We start from the raw sequence: 18,465 nt of genomic DNA on the forward strand, positions 1-18,465 counted from the left end.
GGGAAAGATTTACATTCAAGCGTTGGAGCTAGAAAAAACCAGAAATAATTGGAATGCGGAAAATATCACCCGATAAACCCTGGGAAAATTTGGAAAATAACTTTAAGTGTTTAAAACAGGGGGTTTTACACCCCAGTAGACTATAATTGGATATTTACAACATTTTGAATTGGACATTTACATTTTTTATGGACTTGAAAATATAAACAGGAAATGGGGACAGAATCCGGACCAGTGATTTGGTGACAGAGACTGGACCAGTGATCTCCTTTTCTTCAGGGACAGAGACTGAAACAGTGATTTCGTGATAGAGACCGGACCAGTGATTTTGTGACATGGGGATCTAATTGGTTTACAGGTCTGATTTAGATCATGGATTAAAGCCTGAATTATTAGCCTTACTAGACCTTGGATTAGGACATGGACTAAGTTATAGAATATCCTTTACACGTGATGGATTAAACCGGCAAGTGGTGGAAGATTAAAGAAATTAAAAGAAATCGGAACTGAATATTTATTAATTAATTAATTTTTAAAAAAGAAGAAGAAGGAACTACTGCTCTCCCATCAGAATCTACGTGGACTTTAGAAAACCACTTTAACAGGAATAATTCATATATAAGTAATAATTATTTGAGTCTTGGAGAAATTTACCAAACTTTCAGAGGGTGTTAAGGTTTTAAGGGATGGTTTGGGAAAACACAAACTATATTGTCATATACTATTAATAATACCCTAGGAGGGGGGAATCATTTGAAGAAAAACAAGAGCCTAAGGAAGGTACTAAGGTGTATAAACAAGACTTTAGGATTGCCAAGGTTGAGATATACTGGGATTATAAGTGAAGCTATTTTCTTTGATTTCTGGACATTTTATTATTCAACTGGATCTGTAACTGTATATTATAATAGTACATATTTTCTAGCAGACATTGGTGGTACTTGGAGATATTATGGTTGTACTTTAGGATACAGTTGAATTAATTGACTTCAAAGGTAATACTCTGTCTGAAAAAAATAGGAAATACAATAGAAAGTGATATAAAATAAATTGTAAGAATATAAAATAAGAAAAACAAAATCGCACGGGTGTAATAAGGTAAATTAAAGGAGAGTGGTTAAGACTTAGAAAAATAAGAATAACAAAAAAAAAAAAAAAAGATTGTGCGCCCCTCAGGGGAGAGACAGAAAATTAACACAAGAAGAGGAAGTGGAAGAGGAAGGAGCAGTAGGTGGAGAAGAAGAGGGGGAGGAAGAAGAAGAGTTAATGGAGAAGAGGTAGACTAGAATATAAATTAAAGTCAAACAATATAATGTCGTTAAAGGTTGTGTCCTGGAATGTTAATGGTTTGAACGAAAAATCTAAAAGGAACAAAATTCAAAAGGTGTTAAAGAATAAAAATTATGATGTGATCTGTTTTCAGGAAACACACGTGGCAAAAAAACACAAACATATACTAGCAAATAAAAGGTTGGGGGTAGAGTTTGTTAATTCAGACACTAATAAAAAAAGAGGAGTTGTGATATACGTGAAGGAGAAATGGGACCCAATATTAATATGTAAGGACGATGAAGGAAGGATCTTAGGAGTACAAATCAACCATCAGGGAGAAAAGATTAACGTTATAAATGTCTATGCACCAAATATGAATAAAGCTGAATTCTTTAAAAAATTGGAACAAATGTTAACAGAATTGGAGGATCATAAGATGATTTTACTTGGAGATTTGAATGCCGTGCCAACACCTGAATTAGATAGAAGCGTGAAAAGAAGAAAACTTAAGCAGGGGAAATTACCAAGAACATTTAATAATCTGGTGGAAAATCTAGCTCTGATAGACATCTGGAGACATAAAAATCCAACAACGAAACAATATACACACCTGTCAGAACCACACCAAAGTTGGGCCAGGCTGGATCAAATATGGGTCTCAAGAGAATTAACATTAAGAGCACTTAAATGTGAAATCCAACCCAGAACTCTTTCAGATCATAGCTCAGTAACGTTGGAGATAAAAAGCAGATTACAAGGAACATACAGATGGAGAATGAACGATTATCTATTTGAAAATGAGGAAATAATTGAGAAGGCCAAAAGAACGTTGAAAGAATATTTTGAGATGAATTTAAATAAAGAGACTAATATAGAGATAGTTTGGGATGCCAGTAAGGCAGTGTTAAGAGGATTTTTAATTAATCAGAACAACCATAGGAAAAAGTTAAGAGAGCAAAAAAAAAAAAAAGAAATACTCAATCAATTAAGAGATTGCGAAAGAAAACTAGCAATAAACCCAACTGAGGAGCAGGTTAAACAAACTTATAGAATATTACAAACACAATACTCAAATTTAGTAGGCCAAGAAGTAGAATGGAGAATCAAGATATGGAAGCAAAAATTCTTTGAATCAGCAAATAAAACCGGAAAATTACTAGCGTGGCAATTACGAAAAAACAAAAAACAAAATATGATCAACAAATTAAGAATAGAAGAGCAAATTGTGGAAGAACCTAAGAAAATAAAGGAAAATTTCATCAAATTTTATGGAAAATTATACAAAAGAGAAAAAGAAGACTGCACAGAAATAAAGAAATATTTAGAAGAAAATAGACTAAAAGGATTAACAGAAGAAGAAATAACACGATTAAATAATCCTATAAAAATTGAAGAAATCCAGGATGCAATAAAAAGAATGAAATTAGGAAAGGCTCCAGGGCCTGATGGCCTTTCAGCTAAATACTACAAAGTTCTAGAGGAATATTTAGCCCCGGTGCTGTGCGAAGTAGCGAATAACATCTTAAGCGGCGGAAAGACACCAGACTCTTGGAAGGAAGCCTATATTACATTAATATCTAAGCCAGACACAGCTAAATTAGATATGAAAAACTACAGACCAATATCATTATTAAATAATGATTATAAATTATTTGCGGAAGTAATGGCCAACTGTCTTAAGAAATGTTTAAGAAACCTTATCCATACAGATCAAGTCGGATTCTTACCCAATAGACAATTAAAAGACAACATAAGACATATAATCAACATCATTGAATATCTAGAGGCCAAGAATGAAATACCTGCGGCACTAATTTTTATTGACGCCGAAAAGGCCTTCGATAATTGTCAGGGGTTCAGGAGCAGAGACGCAGAGAAGGGAGGAAGCAGAGAGCGAGGGGGAGGAATCCGAAGGGAAAATGAGTGATGATGACGACCCGAGATCTCCAAGCCTAAGCAGTGAGTCAGAGGACTCCCAAAAGGGAGCCCCAGTGAGCAGAGCAAGGGGGGGATCCGGGGGGACACCCCAGGAGGAAGGGAACAGAGGAGATTCAGAGAGTAGCAGCTGGAAGTCGGGACCCACGCTCATAACTGAGGGCGGCAGCAGCTGGAAGTCGGGACCCACGCTCAAGACTGAGAGCAGCAGGGAGGAAGGTAGCCAGGCATCGGGTTCCGGAGGCTGTCAGCAGGAGGGAGGGCACGAGTCAGGGGTGGTCACGCCCTCCTCAGAGAGCGAGGCAACGGTTAAGAGGAAAGTAGAGAGTTGGGCGCGCGCGCCAAGTTCAAATGCAGCGGAAGCTGGAGCAGTAAGCAGCCCGGAGAGTGAGCCAGGTCCCAAAGCCCGCCGCAAGGAGGCAGAAGGATCAGGGGGGTCAGCGTCAGAGGAGAGTAGAAGGGAGGAGGCCCAGGGGGGCAGAAGGACCCAGAGACGTAGGGAGAGGCGAAGGAGGTGGAGCAAGGCTAGGGTATTAAGCTGGTGTGCAAGAGGCGGGGACTCAGACGGGTCTTCGCCGACCTAGGGCAGAAGGTGTAGAGCTGCACGCTGCAGTTCGGAAATGAAACCTGTAACTTAATAAAGACTCTTATAAAGTGAACGCTGGCGGACTTGGTCCTATGTGAGCTGGGACTGGGTGGCAGCTCTGACAGTAAGACCCGTCTCTCAAAAGCTTCGGACACCTGATATCTCGCAGCGGAGAGAGAGGCAGCTGGAGGAGGGGATCGGTGTTTGGGAGCAAGCTCACGACGGTTAGCAGAGATGACGGAAGCAGAGACAGTTGCAGCGCTGCAACAGGCAGTTACCCAATTGAACGCGGAGGTACTGGCATCCAAGAAGAGGGAGGAGGATGCGGCAGCCGCCTACAGAGATCTCCACGCCAGGTTTGAAGCATGGGTTAAACACGGGCAGCCAGGACCCAGACCGGAGGGGGTTGGGTTGGCACGGAGAGCAGGAGGGCTTGTGGCTCACTTCGATGGGAATTTACAACAGTACCCCAATTTTCGAGCAGACGTAATGTGCGCACTGCAACTGCTGGCAAAAGACTTTAGAGATGAGGAAGAGAAAGTGGGGTTCATACTATCCCATTTGCATGGGGATGCTAAAGCGTGGCTACGCAATTTGTGGAGGGATAAAGATCCGGCGCTTCAGAATGCAGATGCCTTTATCAAAGCGATGGATGCGTGTTTTTTGTCTACTATTGATGTGGATCTTGCCCGACGGGAGATTCATGGACTAAAACAAGGGAGGGCAAGCGTCCGGCAGTACCACGCCCGCTTTTTTGCGCTGGTCAGTGCCTTAGAGTGGGACCGGGATTCGCCCCCTGTCAGAGACCTGTTCTGGGAGGGTCTAAGCTCTGCGGTCAAGGATGAGATTGCAAGGGGGGAGAGGCCCCGAAGCACGCAGGAGGTGGTCCAAAGGGCGCTGACTGTGGGGGTGAGGCTGGAAGAACGTCCATGGTGCAGAGATGAAGGACGTGGAGGGCGCGAAGCAGCGAGAAGTTTCTCTTTCATTCCAAGAGAAGCAGCGCGTGCGCAATCCACACCTCCGCCTGGAGGGGGAGGGGAACCGATGGAGGTTGGAGGTGCAAGGGCTCAGTCAGCAGCCAGAGCCCAAGCACCGACAGCAGTGAAAGCGAAGCCTCCTAGAGGGAACAGGAAGTGTTACATCTGCGAGGATCCAGGCCATTTGGCGAAAGAGTGTCCCCGGAGGCTCCACAAGCACACTGCAGCCTCAGCAATGGTGACTGCAGCAACGCAGCAAGGAGAACCACAGCAGGGAAACGACGATGTCTGGCTGGAGACAGAGGCACTGGGGCCCAGCCAGACGCATCAGTGAAGCAGTCCCCAGCGATCTTGCAACCCACGGACCCCCTCCCACCCAAACCAGTAGTGCAGCTCACAGCATCTCTCCAGCTACCCGATGGCGTCACTATCGAAGTGCCGCTTTCTGTGGATTCTGGAAGCAACGCAGACTTTATAGCGCAGGATTTTGTGGAGCAGCACGCTATACAGCTACTGCCTGCCACTCTGCCCCTGCAAGTCGTCACAGTGGATGGCAGAGAGTTGCTAGGGGGGCAGGTGGTGAAGCAAACGCCACCGATGGTGATGCGCCTTGGCAACCACAGGGAAGTCATCAGTTTTAATGTCACCCAACTGTCGGACACGCCCATTGTGTTGGGCATGAGTTGGCTGGACAGGCACAGTCCGACACTGGCTTGGTACCAGAGACAGCTGATCTTCGGCTCCTCTTATTGCGCAGAACACTGCATCCTGCCCAGACAGGAGGGAGAGGAGGAGGAATCACAACTGCAGTTGGGAACGTTGCAAGCAGTCCCCCACAAATACGCAGACTTTCTGGAGGTCTTCTGCGAGAAAGAGGCTGACAAGCTACCACCGCACAGGCAATATGACTGCAAGATTGACCTCCTACCAGGGGCGACGCTGCCGAAAGGGAAGCTGTATTCCATGTCTGAGGACGAATTACAGGAACTCAAACAGTTCATAGATCACAATTTGCAGCGCGGTTTCATCCGGGAGTCCAGGGCAGTAGGGGGCAGTCCTGTTTTCTTCGTGAAGAAGAAAGACACGCCCCAAAAAAGACTGGTGGTGGATTTTCGCCTCTTAAACAAGATGACCAAGCCTTCTGATTTCCCCATGCCCAGGATTGACGACCTACTAGCGACGGTGCGCAAGGGACGCGTGTTCACCAAGTTGGACCTGCGAGGTGCGTACAATCTCATCCGCATGAGGGAGGGCGATGAGTGGAAGACAGCCATGTTCACGCCTCTGGGCACCTACGAATACAGAGTGATGCCGTTTGGATTGCAAAACGGTTCTCACTGTTTCCAAGCTTTCATGCATCATGTGTTGGCGGGACTCCTTTACAAGAAGTGCGTCTGCTTTCTGGATGACATCCTGATATTCTCCGAATCGCAGCAAGCCCATGACCAAGATGTTCGGGAGGTGCTGAAGAGGCTGCAGCAGCATAGACTGTACGCCAAACTGGAGAAGTGCCAGTTCGACACGACGGAGGTGGATTTCTTGGGTTACAAGTTGTCGGACAAGGGGCTAGCCATGGACAGCGCCAAGGTTCGTGCGGTGTTGGATTGGAAGAGCCCGCGCAACCGGAAGGAGGTCCAGCGGTTTGTCGGCTTCGCCAACTTCTATCGCAAGTTTATCAAGGGGTTCGCGATGCAGACGGCGGCCATTACGGACACGCTAAGCTCCAAGAAAAAGAAATTCATCTGGACGGAGCAGGCGGAGCAGTCCTTTCAAGCACTCAAGCGTCTCTTCGCGTCGGAAGAGCAACTGCTGCATATCGACCCCAGCAGACCGATGCGGGTAGAGACAGACGCGTCCGATAGAGCAGTGGGAGCTGTCCTGCTGCAAAGGGACCCACAGGGGGTCTGGAGGCCGGGAGCGTTCTACTCCAGAAAGCTCAGCAAGTCGGAGCAGAACTACACCATCTGGGACAGGGAGTTGCTGGCCATTCATGCAGCTTTCAAGGCGTGGAGGCACTTCCTGATCGGCGCCAAGCACACGGTGCAGGTCTGCACGGATCACAAGAATCTGGAGCACTGGCGCACGGCTCAGTTCCTGAACCAGAGGCAGATACGTTGGGCGGAGTTCTTTGCTGACTTCAATTTCCGAATAGAGTACGTCCCAGGCGACACCAACGTCATGGCGGATGCACTGTCCCGCAAACCGCAATACCTCGAAGAGGCGACGCCAGCGGCAGCCATGCACATCTTCGCGCCAACAGCGTGGGCGTGCGCTTCAGCCACAGTAGACCTGGATGCGGTGCGGCGGGCGTTGCAGGACGACTCCTTCGCGCAGGCGAAGATGGCAGAGGTGCACAAGGGCACGGCGAAGGGCGACGAGTTCCAGATACGAGACGGCTTGCTCTTACGTAAAGGGGCCATCTACGTGCCGGGAGACGAACTTCGCGCCAGGGTACTGCAGCAGCTGCACGACGCACCCACGGCCGGGCACTTTGGCACGGAAAAAACGGTGGAATTAGTCGCAAGGGACTTTTGGTGGCCCAGACTGAGAGGGGAAGTCGCGGACTACGTTGCGAGGTGCGACACCTGCCAGAGGGCCAAACCGGTGCACAAACCACCGGCGGGACTGCTGGAACCGCTGCAAACGCCGTTTGAACCGTGGGAGAGGGTGGCCCTGGACTTTGTTACGGATCTACCCAGCTCGAGAGGCAAGACAGCTGTACTAGTGGTGGTGGACTTGTTCACCAAGATGGCACATTTCATTCCGTGTGCGAAGGTGGCCACGGCGGAACAAACCGCCAAACTGTTCATAGATCACGTGTTCAAAGTGCATGGTCTGCCGCGGTCTATCCTGTCCGACCGCGGGCGCCAGTTCGTCTCGAATTTCTGGCAGAAGCTGATGAGTTTTCTAAATGTCAAGGTCGATCTGGCATCAGCAAGACACCCGCAGACCAACGGGCAAGCAGAGAGGGTCAATGCCATCATGCAGCAGTACCTGAGATGCTATGCCAATCAACAACCTGCGACCTGGGTGGATTACCTGCCGCTCGCCGAGTTCGCTTACAACAACACGAAGCACGTGTCCACAGGGGTGACGCCGTTCTTCGCCAACAATGGGAGGAATCCCAGAACCTTCCCGGGACGGGAGAGAGTGGGGGACGGAGAACCACAGACGGCGGACGCGTTCGCGTCAGAGTTGCAGGCGGTACACGATCAACTCAGACGGCAGCTGGAGCTAGCTAAGCACGCCTACAAGGTGCAAGCTGACAAGCACAGGCGGGTTGGCGAAGAGATCCAAGTGGGAGACTGGGTCTGGTTGGCAGCCCACGCAGTGCCGACCAGGTCACTAGCCAAGAAGAAGTTGGGGCACAAGCAAATTGGTCCGTACCAAGTCGAAGCACAGATCAACCCGGTAGCCTTCCGACTGGTGCTGCCGGAGGGTTCCAGAATGCATCCGGTGTTCCACAGGTCGGTGCTCACTCCCTACAAGGCACCTCACAGATTCCAGGAGCCAGGGACGGCACCGAGTCCGTTCCGGGAGCGGACGGAGACGCGAGGGGTGACGCAGCAAGACCCCATCAACGAGGTCACGGAGATTTTGGACTCCAGATGGGGGGAAGAGGGAGTCGAATACCTCCTAGCCAGAGAGGGCACCCGGGCCAGCGCCAATAGCTGGGTGCCAGACTACGCTTTGGAGGAACCCCTGCTCAAGGACGAGTTTCATGCCCTTTTCCCACACAGACCCATGCCAGCGAGCTTCTTCGACGACTGGCTGTTCACGCCCACACTTTCTTCCAGCACGTTCCATGGATTCGACTCGGACAGGGAACCCGCACTGAGCACCCGTTCCCCAGAAGGATCGCCGGCGGGTTCGGCGTCAGACACCTCGTATTGGTGGGACGATCGACCGGAGGAGCAATGGCGCCGGAAGTGGCTGGAGATGCCAGGTCGAGCGACCGACGCAGAGACTGACATGGACGTGTTCGGGGAGGACCTTGGGTTCGAGCACGGCGGTACAGAGATGGAAGCGGAACAGGTCAACGTCGGCGACCGCGAGGAGGAAGACTCGGAGGTCTTCAGTTGGCGGCCAACCACGGGGAGCGAACTGTATCCGGCATTCCCTCCCGTGATGATGGAGCACCCAGCACCCACACCTGAAAGCGGGGAGGGGGGAAGGGGGGGCTTCGAGGGGGGGATGGATGTCAGGGGTTCAGGAGCAGAGACGCAGAGAAGGGAGGAAGCAGAGAGCGAGGGGGAGGAATCCGAAGGGAAAATGAGTGATGATGACGACCCGAGATCTCCAAGCCTAAGCAGTGAGTCAGAGGACTCCCAAAAGGGAGCCCCAGTGAGCAGAGCAAGGGGGGGATCCGGGGGGACACCCCAGGAGGAAGGGAACAGAGGAGATTCAGAGAGTAGCAGCTGGAAGTCGGGACCCACGCTCATAACTGAGGGCGGCAGCAGCTGGAAGTCGGGACCCACGCTCAAGACTGAGAGCAGCAGGGAGGAAGGTAGCCAGGCATCGGGTTCCGGAGGCTGTCAGCAGGAGGGAGGGCACGAGTCAGGGGTGGTCACGCCCTCCTCAGAGAGCGAGGCAACGGTTAAGAGGAAAGTAGAGAGTTGGGCGCGCGCGCCAAGTTCAAATGCAGCGGAAGCTGGAGCAGTAAGCAGCCCGGAGAGTGAGCCAGGTCCCAAAGCCCGCCGCAAGGAGGCAGAAGGATCAGGGGGGTCAGCGTCAGAGGAGAGTAGAAGGGAGGAGGCCCAGGGGGGCAGAAGGACCCAGAGACGTAGGGAGAGGCGAAGGAGGTGGAGCAAGGCTAGGGTATTAAGCTGGTGTGCAAGAGGCGGGGACTCAGACGGGTCTTCGCCGACCTAGGGCAGAAGGTGTAGAGCTGCACGCTGCAGTTCGGAAATGAAACCTGTAACTTAATAAAGACTCTTATAAAGTGAACGCTGGCGGACTTGGTCCTATGTGAGCTGGGACTGGGTGGCAGCTCTGACAATAATGTATCTTGGCAATTCCTTGTAAGATGTCTAGAAACAGTAGGGATAGAGGGCGCCTTCCTGGAAGGGGTAAAAGCTATTTACTCAAGCCAGAAAGCAAAATTGATTATTAATAATGATTTAACTGATTATTTTGAAATTTCAAAGGGTACGAGACAGGGGTGCCCTCTATCACCTCTTTTATTTATAATGATACTAGAAATTATAGCAAATAAGATAAGAACAACTCCAGAAATACGTGGAATTAAAATTGCAAAAAAAGAATACAAATTGAAAGCATACGCTGATGATCTGATGGTATCATTAGAAGATCCACAAAAAAGTGTCCATAAGGTGACAGAATTGTTAGAAGAATTTGGAAAGTTATCGGGTTTTAAGTTAAACAAATCAAAAACTAAAATGATGGCGAAGAACATGGAAGAAGTTATGAAAAACCAGCTGGAGGCTAAAATTGGAATTAAAGCGGTAAAAAAAGGAAAATACCTGGGAATTTGGCTAACTATGAAGAACATAAATTTAATGACGGACAATTATGAAACAACCTGGAAAGAAATTAAAAAAGATTTAGATATATGGAACAGAATAAAATTATCATGGTCAGGAAGAATGGCCGCAATTAAGATGAATATACTTCCAAAGTTGTTATTTCTATTTCAAAATATTCCGGTGATAAGAGGAAACAAAGTATTTAAAGATTGGCAGAAAATTTTATCTAAATTCATTTGGCAGGGAAAAAGGCCTAGAATTAAATTTAAATTGCTTACAGATAGAAGAGAAAGAGGAGGTTTTGCGGTACCGAATTCAAAATTGTATTACGAGGCCTCATGCCTCTGTTGGATTAAAGAATGGATTGTAATAAAAAACACAGACCTATTAGATTTAGAAGGCTTTAACACCAGATTCGGTTGGCACGCATATTTGTGGCATAATAAAGCAAAAGTACATAAATAATTCTCCAGTCACATCATTAGAGGACCTCTGCTAGAGGTTTGGGAAAGAAATAAAAATTTTCTTGAAAGGAAAACTCCCTGGTGGTTATCACCAATAGATATCTTAACAATTAAAAAAACAAACATAGAAGGTAAGAGATGGACATATGAAGATTTATTGGTGAGAACAGAAAAAGGTTGGCAGATCAAAACGTATGAAGAACTAGGAAATAAATTAACGAGTTGGTTACAATTCCATCACATTAATGCACTGTGGACAGAAGATAAAAAGATTGGGATAAACGAAAAAAAATCAAGATTCCAGATAGAAATACTGGAAGGAAATTCAAAACTCTTATCAAAAATGTATAATCAACTGTTAGAATGGGATACTAAGGACGAGGAAATAAAAGAAGTTATGGTGAAATGGGTGATAGATCTGGGATATAATTTGGAATACGATAGTTGGATTAAGCTCTGGAATAAAGATATGAAGTTCACTGCTTGTGTTGCCTTAAGAGAAAACATGGAAAAAATGATATACAGATGGTACATCACCCCTGTAAAATTAGGAAAAATCTATAAGAATGGAGATAAAATGTGCTGGAGGTGTAAAAACAAGGAAGGTAGTTTTTACCACATGTGGTGGACTTGTGAAAAAATCAAGAACTTCTGGGAGCTCATTTATAATGAACTAAAAAAAATGTTTAAATATACTTTTGTTAAAAAACCTGATAATTTTCTTCTGGGAATGATTGGCAATGAAATTAAGAAAGAGGACTAGACCTTATTCCAGTACGCAACAACAGCTGCTAGAATTTTAATCGCCCAAAATTGGAAATCAATCAATATCCCAACGGTAAGAGATTGGCAAAGTAAATTATTTGAATATTCAGAATTGGCAAAATTAACACAAAAAAATAGAGACCAGAAAGAAACAAAGTTTATTAAAGAATGGAATAAATTCATAACCTATATTGAAGTAGATTTTAAAAATCCAAAGATCACAGTAGGCTTAATATAACCCTTTGACATACAAAAGTTTTAAAGAAAAACTGCGGGGAAAAATGTATTACATAACCCAAAACTGAGATGGAGGGAAGTCAATAATTTACATGTTTGTCTTTGTTTTGTTTCGTGTTTTTTTCTGCTTCTTATAATTAAGTTATGTTGTTCTTATTATTGGTTTTTTTTCCGTGAAGAATTTATTTTCTGTACATATGTGTGTATATGTGTGTATGAAAATTAATAAAGAGAAATCTAAAAAAAAAGAAAGATATTGCTGGACAGCAGCTATGCTGGGGCTGATGGGAGTCCAACAACATCTGGAGCGTGTGCTGAGCTAGGAAAGCCCTCTAACTGGGAAATTGCAGAGCAGTCCTACTTATTCCAAGGCAACCCTCCAACTTAATTGGGACTTGCTTCTAATTCAGGTTGCACAAACCTGCAACCTTAAAAAGCATTTGTAGAAGTCGCAGTCATCCTATGTTCTAGCTACACTTTGCTCCTAACTTCCTGAAAGTGGTTTCTCTAGCCTAGGCTGTGGTATCCCAGACAAAGGAAATAAACAGGGCAATATCCTAAACCACCACATATAACACAAAGATGTCTCTCACCTGGTCGTAGGTCAGAAGTCTCTGAAGCTCATTTTTAGTGATCAGATGACAGTGCTGGAAAAAAGCAAAGCAACCACAGCTACAGGCTAGCTCACGGGGGCGGGGGGCGGGGGGGCGGGGGGCAGCCTGCTGCCACTTCCTGCAATATGTAGTAAGACTGATAACTAGGATTGGGCAGTATGATCATATTAGGCTAGTGCTCTGTGAACTAGACTGGCTCTTGAACTGCTTCCAGGCCCAATTCAGAGCATCCCATTTGGCCTTTCAAGTGTTTCAAGGTTTGGGAAAAGGGTACCAGAAGAAGGCCCACTTATGTTTGCACTGCCTCTCCACTGACTAGAATCCCTTTCCCAGGGAACTCCTGCTCTTTCAAGTATGGCAGGGCCTTTTCAGTCATGGCACCCGACCTTTCAGAATAATCTCCCAAAGAGGTTCACCTGGCCCCTGATTTGATGTCCTTCCAGCAAAGACTTTTAGAATTTTCCCTGGTTCTTGAATTCATGGGCAGGGCGCTTGTGGCCCTCCAAACCCTGCTGTAGTACACAGGAACATAGGAAGCTACCTTATATTGAGGCAGACCATTGACCCATCAAGCTCAGGACTGACTACATGGACTGGCAGCAGCTTTCAGGCAGAGATCATGCCCAGCCCGATCTGCACACACTGGTGACTGAGCCTGGAACCTTCTCCATGCAAAATGGCCGCTCTGCTTTTGCGTTACTGCCCTTAACAAACTGCAACTCCCACCCCGATCACTGGAGAAGTTGCCTACATTTGCTATAATCTAATCTAATACATCTCTGCCACTCGGTTTATGTTGCTCTCTACTGGCTGCTCTAGAAGAAACCTTAGTGGTGCAGCTGCAGCAGCAGGGATCGCCGACACTGCACCCTCCTGGTGTTGCTGAAGTGGAACTCTCATTGCCAAGTGAATTTTTATTGTTTTCCTTACATATTCTTTTCCAACAAATTGTAATAGCACCATACATTTCCTTTGACTCTGCCGAGTCGCGACCCCCCTCCCTCCCCACAACTGGTATATTTATCCTCTTTCCATCACACACATCATTCTCAAATTAGTACTATTATACACTGGAGGTATTATGTCAGTCCTGCTAGTGTCTTGACCTCTTTACAATTCTTCTTTAAATATTCAATAAATTTACTCCAGTTATTTTGGTATCTTTGATCTTCCTGGTCCCGGATCCTCCCTGACAGTTTGGCAAGTTCTGCATATTCTGTCAACTTCGCCTGCCACTCCTGTATAGTTGGTATATCTTGTACTTTCCATCTTTGGGCCAGAAGGGTCCTCGCGGCAGCTGTAGCATACATGAACAAATTTTGATCTTCTATTTTAATTTCTGTTCCTATTAAGCCTAATAGACACGCTTCTGGTCTTTTGGGGAAAGTATATCTAAATATTTTTTTGAGTTCATTATAAATTGCTTCCCAATTTTTTTTTACCTTATCGCAGGTCCACCACATATGAAAATAGTCCCCATCTGCCTTTTTACATTTCCAACACTTTCTTTCTTTTTTCCTATACATTTTAGCTAATTTTACTGGCATCAAATGCCATCTATACATCATGTTTAGCAAGTTTTCCTTCAAAGCCATGCATCCTGTGAATCTCAAACCCTCCTTCCATAATCTTTTCCACGCATCCAGTTCAATGTTATGCCCAATATCAATTGCCCATTTTATCATTGATTCCTTTACTTCTTCATCTTTTGTATACCATTCTAGCAATAAGCTATACATTCTTGATAAAGTTTTATCTTTACAGTCTATTAACTCGAATTGGAATTTCGATTTTTTTATCTTCGAACCCATTTCTCTTTTTGTCTTCCTTTAATAAATCACTGATCTGATGGTATTGCACCCACCCTGTTAACCTCTTTTCAATTTGGTCGTATGGTTTGAGCTTTATCCCTTGGGCTGTTTTCCTAGTAATATCCTCATATGTTATTCTTTCCCCTTCCATGTTTGCTTTTTTTGTTGTCAGCACCTCAATTGGTGATATCCACCACGGTGTCTTTCTTTCCAGGAGGTTTTTATTCCGATCCCATACTTCATATAAAGATTTCCTAATCACATGGTTTAGAAAACCTTTATGTACCTTTACTTTGTTGTACCATAGGTACGAATGCCAACCATATCTATTATCATGGCCCTCTAAATCTAATAGGTCGGTGTTTTCTAAGGTCAGCCAGTCTTTTAACCATACCAAGCACGAAGCTTCATAATATAAAGTCAGGTCTGGTAAATTAAAACCTCCTCTCTCTTTCTTATCTACTAGTATCTTCATTTTTATCCTTGGCCTTTTCCCCTGCCAAACAAACTTCGCTAAGTTTTTTTGCCAATCCTTAAATTGTCTTATCCCTTTTACCACTGGTATTGCTTGAAATAAAAATAACAGTCTAGGTAATATATTCATTTTTATCACAGAGATTCTGCCTAATAATGACAATTTTAATCTACTCCATATATCCATGTCTTTCTTAATTTCTTTCCATACCACCTCATAATTGTCCTTGTGTCAGGGGTTCAGGAGCAGAGACGCAGAGAAGGGAGGAAGCAGAGAGCGAGGGGGAGGAATCCGAAGGGAAAATGAGTGATGATGACGACCCGAGATCTCCAAGCCTAAGCAGTGAGTCAGAGGACTCCCAAAAGGGAGCCCCAGTGAGCAGAGCAAGGGGGGGATCCGGGGGGACACCCCAGGAGGAAGGGAACAGAGGAGATTCAGAGAGTAGCAGCTGGAAGTCGGGACCCACGCTCATAACTGAGGGCGGCAGCAGCTGGAAGTCGGGACCCACGCTCAAGACTGAGAGCAGCAGGGAGGAAGGTAGCCAGGCATCGGGTTCCGGAGGCTGTCAGCAGGAGGGAGGGCACGAGTCAGGGGTGGTCACGCCCTCCTCAGAGAGCGAGGCAACGGTTAAGAGGAAAGTAGAGAGTTGGGCGCGCGCGCCAAGTTCAAATGCAGCGGAAGCTGGAGCAGTAAGCAGCCCGGAGAGTGAGCCAGGTCCTAAAGCCCGCCGCAAGGAGGCAGAAGGATCAGGGGGGTCAGCGTCAGAGGAGAGTAGAAGGGAGGAGGCCCAGGGGGGCAGAAGGACCCAGAGACGTAGGGAGAGGCGAAGGAGGTGGAGCAAGGCTAGGGTATTAAGCTGGTGTGCAAGAGGCGGGGACTCAGACGGGTCTTCGCCGACCTAGGGCAGAAGGTGTAGAGCTGCACGCTGCAGTTCGGAAATGAAACCTGTAACTTAATAAAGACTCTTATAAAGTGAACGCTGGCGGACTTGGTCCTATGTGAGCTGGGACTGGGTGGCAGCTCTGACACCTTGTATAGGTTTATATTTTTTGTTGTCATCCAAATTCCTAAATATTTTATTTTTTTAGCTATCGCGATTCCTGAGTCTACTTGTAATTCTTCCATCTCTTCTTTCTTCAATTTTTTTGCTAGCATTTTCGTCTTGTTTTTGTTAAGTTTAAACCCTGATACCTTCCCAAACTCTTCCAATCTTTTTATTACCTCTTTCACACTTTGTCTTGGTTCTTCCAACGTTAAGACTAGATCATCTGCGAAGGCTCTTAACTTAAATTCTTTTCGTCCCACCTTAATGCCTCTGACTTCTGATGATTCTCTTAGCTTCTTATTCAAGACCTCTAGGACTGTAATAAATAGCAAAGGAGACAAAGGGCATCCCTGCCTAGTACCTTTAGTTATCTCAAAGTTATCTGATATGTTGTTGTTAATTATTAACTTTGCTTTTTGGTCCGAATAAATCATGCCAATACCTCTCAAAAAAATTTCACCAATTCCTAGTACTTTTAAGTTTTCTTTCATGAAATGCCAAGAAACATTATCAAACGCTTTTTCCGCGTCTATGAACAATAATACTGCCTGTTTCTCATTTCTAACTTCAAGATATTCAATTATATTTATCAGGTTTCTTACGTTGTCCCTTAGTTGCCTCCCCGGCAGAAAGCCTGTTTGGTCCTTGTGTATCACCTTATTTAACACCATTTTTAGTCTATTCGCTAGTATATCCGCAAATAGCTTATAATCGTTATTCAATAACGAAATTGGTCTGAAATTTTTTACATCTAATATATCCCCCTCTTTCTTCGGGATCAGTGTAATATAAGCTTCTTTCCAGGTGTTTGGCATCCTTCCTTCTCTTAAGACTTTATTCATTACTTCACTTAGAACAGGTGTCAGGCATTGCGATAATGTTTTATAATACTTTGCTGAGATACCGTCCGGTCCTGGGGCCTTCCCTATTTTCATTCTTTTTATTGCCTTTGTGACCTCTTGTTCTGTTATCTCCTGGTTAAGCATTCTTTTTTCTTCTTCTGAGATTTGATGTAGTTTATGGTCATGGATATACTTTTCTATTCTCTTATTGTCTTCTTTATCTTTCCTATAAAGATCTCTATAGAATCTCTGAAATACTTTTCTAATTTCTTTTGGGTCCTCAATCATTTTATCCCCATCTTTTATTTTACAAATTGTGTTCTGTTTTTGTCTTGCTTTTATTTGCCAAGCCAAGAATCTCCCAACTTTGTTGGCCGACTCAAATTTTTTTTGTCTCATGGTTTTTATTTTCCATTCGATCTCCTGTCCCACCACCATGGAGAACTGAGACTGCAACATTTTTATATTTCGTTTTATTATTTCATCTTTAGGTTTTGTTATTAGCTGTTTTTCGTTCTCGATGAGCTGGGACAGGATTTCCTCTTTCTTCTTCTCTCTCCCTCTTTTCTGGAAGCTGTTTTTTTTTTTTTGAATCAGGAAACCCCTTATCACCGCTTTGCTCGCGTCCCAGACTGTTTCAATTGGTGTTTCTTTGTTTAGATTCCATTTAAAATAGTCTGTTATTGTCTCTTTCGCAGTTTCCACTACTCTCTGGTCATTAAATAAGCTCTCATTCATTCTCCATCTATGTGTAGAAGGGTCCTTTCCTTTAATTCCATATATAGCGGATTATGATCTGACAGGGTTCTTGGGAGGATTTCAATTCTAGTTACTCTTGGTGTTAGAATCTTAGAGACCCAGATCTGATCTATTCTGCTGAAGCTTTGGTTTGGTTCAGAGTGGAATGAAAATTGTCTTACTGTTGGGTTCCTTAATCTCCAGATGTCAATTACTCCCAATGTATTGGCCATATCAAAGAAGGCCTTCGGGAGTTTGCCTTCATATGTATTTCACCTCTTTGTTAATCTATCTAAGTCCGGTACCACTACTCCATTAAAGTCTCCCAGTAATATCAATTTCTGATTTAAATACTCTAACATTATTTCATTCAACTTTGTATAAAATTCAGCTTTCTTATCGTTTGGAGCATAGATCCCCACAATCAGCCATTTTCCCCCTTGAAACCCAATTTATACAATCAATATTCTTCCCTCATCCTCCTTAAAAATTAATTTTGGGCCATGCTTCTCTTTTACATATATTACCACACCTCTCTTTTTGTTTGAATCTGACGCGATAAACTCTTGGCCCAGTTTTTTATTGCTTAAAATTCTTTTATGCTTTTTTGCTACATGCGTTTCTTGCAGGCATATGATATCTAGGTTTCGTTTAATCAAAACATGGTTAACTTTTCGTCTCTTGTTTAAATTGTTCATCCCATTAACATTCCAGGAAAATACTTTCAGATTCATTATTTCTTTTATCTACGAGTACCCACTCAGTTGCGCTAAATTTACTGTTCTTTGTTGTTGTCTTCTTCTTCTGATTCCTCTCTCTCTTCTTCTTGTTCCTCCTCTTCTTCCTGACGTTGTTCTTCTTTCTCCTTTTCCTTTCCGTCCTCTTTCTGATCCTGTCTTGGTTTTATTTTCCCTGTCCTCCCTAGCTCTTTGTCATATCTTCTGAAGAATTTTTCTAGCTCTTGGGGGCTAGTTAGTTTGAATCTTTTATCTTTAAAGTAAAAGGAGATTCCTTATGGGAATTCCCATCTATGCTGAATTCCATTCCTTTTCAGTAGACTCACCATTTCTTTATAAATTCCCCTTCGTTTCAGAAAACTGGCAGGGATCTCCCTAAAAATCAAGATTTTCACTCCATCTATGCATAGATTTTTGTTGTAATTCAGTCTCAGTATTTCATTTCTTATATCCAATGAGTTAAACATGACTAGACCGTCTC

Source organism: Podarcis vaucheri (assembly GCF_965113315.1).
Source record: "Podarcis vaucheri genome assembly, chromosome: W".
NCBI lineage: Eukaryota > Metazoa > Chordata > Lepidosauria > Squamata > Lacertidae > Podarcis > Podarcis vaucheri.